This window comes from Triturus cristatus, chromosome 4_1 (assembly GCF_964204655.1).
Source record: "Triturus cristatus chromosome 4_1, aTriCri1.1, whole genome shotgun sequence".
Taxonomy (NCBI): domain Eukaryota; kingdom Metazoa; phylum Chordata; class Amphibia; order Caudata; family Salamandridae; genus Triturus; species Triturus cristatus.
The window spans coordinates 104,619,107-104,622,846 of NC_140585.1; the positions used below are offsets into that span (position 1 = coordinate 104,619,107).

The window sequence follows — 3,740 nt, forward strand, 5'->3', positions numbered from 1 at the left end:
TATTGAATTTCTGAACCCACATTCTCCTCGCTAGTCGGATCTATAATTTTCTGATTGAATTGCTGATTGTGTTGATTATTTTCGTCATTTCCTGTAAATCTCCGGGGTCTCTTAGTTGAGATCAACATCCCCCAATATCTTAGAGGTCTGAAGGTTCCCCAAACCATCACAATAAACACAAACCAGGCCCCCTCTGTGAATACTATTGTGTGCGACGTGACAGGGCCCTTCCTTCCTTAAAAAGCGACTGTTCACCCTTGTCGTGGTCTGCGCGGTGCCTTCTTTGGATGGGTGATGGAGGGTAGAAGACAAACCTCAAGGCGCTTCTGGGAGGAAGAAGTGATCAGCGGCTCCTCTTGTGAAACTCTCCTTCACTTTTACACTTACAACAGTGCAGGAAAGGGGTGTGGAGATCAGTTAGGTTTATACGCGGTGGTTTCTGGGTAATATGCCGAAGGTATAAACATACAGAGTGAAGGAAGTGGAAATAAAATAAAGTAAAATGTGTGTAAACCTTTTGTATTCTTAAAAATGTAACAGTAAAAATATATCTTCCCATACCGGGAGTCGAACCCGGGCCGCCTGGGTGAAAACCAGGAATCCTAACCGCTAGACCATATGGGAGGCGTGTCGGTGTTGGCTGGGCTCAGATCATTTGTAGTGCAAATGACCGTATCCTCTCGTAGTGTGTTTCTCAGTGTTGAATGCACCACGACTTTCTAAATAAAGAGAATAGCAAAGAATAGAGATAAACTCAGCTGCTCTGAGTCAGGGTGTGTGGGATCAGCTTGGTCATTTCCGCTCTGTACAGGAATAAAACACGCAGACTGCTGCAGGAACACACGCCTTGGAGGAAGGAAACAGCAAAGAAAGAGGGTCAGCGAGGGAGGAATCTACACAGAGGCGACGAGCACCTAAACCACTGAGGCTGAAAAGAAGAATAAGATAGGCAGAGAAAAGAATGAGAAAAACACAGACTTAGAAGAAAAGAATAGAGACAAAACGGATACACAGGAGAGCGGAAGTCAACAAACTGCCCTTGTGATCTTGATCACAGGTGACGAAGAGCCCCATTTAGAAATACTACACACACTACAAGGACGGGTTATCAAAACCTAACCTCTGATCCTCTAGGAGCGGGGGAAAGTACGCACCGGTGTGGAGCGGACACACATAGCGCCTGTACACAAGTACTTGTGAGTAGAAGGTGCAGCGCCCAGAGAGTCCTCTCTCCGCACTCCGTGGACAGTAACCAAGGGCCACGGATGCTCCCAGTAGCCGCGAGTAGCACTTGCGGTGGTTTCCCACGGTGACCGCGTGGCCTAATGGATAAGGCGTCTGCCTTCGAATCAGAAGATTGAGGGTTCGAGTCCCTTCGTGGTCGGGGTTTCTTACCTACTACTGAAAGGACATTTTATGAAATCTACAATCATGCGCACATTTCAATGTTTTTGTTTTTAAATCTATGCAGGATGCTACTAAGGAGGTGGTGATTCTAATAAATGCACACAAAACCTCGCTTAATACATATACTTTCTGCAAATTCCTAAATTGTAACTCGTTTTCACAACACGCACAGTGTCACTCACTAAAGCACTGTAAAGCGTCCCTCAGTAAATCATTGCATGGTGTCCCTCACTAAATCACTGCATGGTGTCCCTCACTAAAGCATTGTACAGCGTCCCTCTCTACAGCACTGCACTGTGTCCCTCACTAAAGCACTGCAGTGTCCCTCACTAAAGCACTGCATCGTGTCCCTCACTAAATCACTGCACAGTGTCCGTCACTGAAGCACTACAGAGGGTCCCTCACTAAATCACTGCACTATGTTCCTCAATAAAGCACTGCAGAGTCCCTCACTAAAGCACTGCAGAGTCCCTCACTAGCACGGAGGCGTGGAAACAATCTGCGCATAGCGGGGGTGGCCGAGTCCAACAATACCGGCCCCATGGAAACCTATGTGGAACGTTTATTGGGAGACACCTTTGGCAGAGATTGTTTCTCAACTCCGTTTGCGGTGGAGCGGACTCTTCGGTCCCTGGCCCCCAGATCTGCTCCTGGCGCTCACCCCCCCTCGTCTTATCATCTCGCGCCCGCTGAATTATCATGATAGAGATGTCGCGATGAGAAAGGCTAGGGAAGTGGAAAATCTGCTGTACCAAGGAATGACTCTTTCTCTAGACCCAGACTTCACGGCACTGGTGCAGGAGGCCCGGCGCAAGTTTCAAGACATAACAAGCATTGGCAAAGCCAATTGGTCTCGCTTTTTGGACCTTATGATGTTGACTGCCAAATCTTTTACTATTGTATCCTGGAATGTTCGGGGAATGGGCATGATGCGCAAGCGGCATAGAATAGCTGCGCAATTACATCGCCGTAAAGCCCAAATAGTCTATCTCCAGAAGACACACCTAGTGCCCTCAGAAACTATGAAATTGCAGAGACGGTGGAAGCGGCAACTTTACGCAACGGCCTATTCTGCCTTTTCTGGAGGAACTGCAATTTGGATACGGGCGGGAATCCCCTTCTCCCTTAGTGAGAGTAATATAGATGACCAAGGAAGATATGTATTTATACGAGGAGCATTGGATGGGAGGCAGGTGGTTTTGGGTTGCATTTATGCTCCAAATGTGGAAAAAGAGGCCTTTTTATCACGAGTCTCCCGGGCACTCTCGGACTGGTCGCAGTATCCATGGATGTTAGGAGGGGACCAAAATGCAGTGCTTGATGTAGGACTAGTTCGCTCTCATCCCCCCTTACTGAACACGACGGCTCACTCACAAGCGGCCGCTTTAACGCGATGGGTGCAGGGATGGGAATTACTGGATATCTGGAGGTCCCTGCATGTCAACATGTGAGAATATTCCTTTTATTCCTACCCGCACAAGGTACATACCCATCTAGACCACTTCTTATGTACACCTGACTTGTCCCCGACCATTAAGCAATGTAATTATTTGGGCAAGACTATATCGGACCATAATCCCATAGAATTAGTGCTAAATTGGGATCGCTTCCCCGCACCTATCTCCGCATGGCGATTGCAACCGATACATTTGGAAGATCAGGTGTTCCGAGCCACACTGACTACAGCCATTACCACATATTTATGGAGATTGAGGGCACAGTCACGACCAGATCATTAGAATGGGAGGCCTTTAAGGTCACAATGTGGGGTGTCGCCATAGGGTCCCTGGTGGGAATTAGGAGTGAGACGGTTAGAGATATAGCGGAACTAGAAGGCGCTCTGCACGCGAAAGAGATAGCAGCCCAAATAAGTGAGGAGGGGGCAGATGGCGTACAAGAGGCCAGGATACAGTATGCAGGATTGTTGGAACGGTTAAGGACGATTGACTTGCAAGAGTACACACTTCGCACACACGCAGGAGCTGATAGAGCTAGCACATTTTTAGCGCGATTGATTAAACCTCAAATAACCCCGATACTGGCGATAACTAATGCCCAACGAACATTGGCCACCTCCCAAGCTGGTATTAATCACACATTCCGAGAATACTACACTAACCCATACACTGCTTCCCCTCTAGACATGTCAGAAGCAATCACTCGCTTTCTGGCAGAGGTCGAACTTCCTACTATTTCAGACTCACATGCTGAGGAGCTGGAGGCTCCACTCATTTCAGCGGAGATCCGTGTGGCCATGTGGTAAATATTTTATTACCGGTACTATTTTTTATGCGGTAAAGTCTAGTAAGAATAACTCAGTATAAATAAGAGGC

At 47.6% G+C, this 3,740-nt stretch overlaps 1 non-coding gene across 1 annotated transcript; it reads right to left on the reverse strand.

Annotated features, from left to right (window-relative positions):
- Positions 1 to 552: 552 nt before the first annotated feature.
- TRNAE-UUC (transfer RNA glutamic acid (anticodon UUC)) lies at positions 553 to 624 on the reverse strand. The gene has a single exon. It is a non-coding gene; the product is annotated as a tRNA-Glu (tRNA).
- Between the last annotated feature and the right edge of the window lie 3,116 nt (positions 625 to 3,740).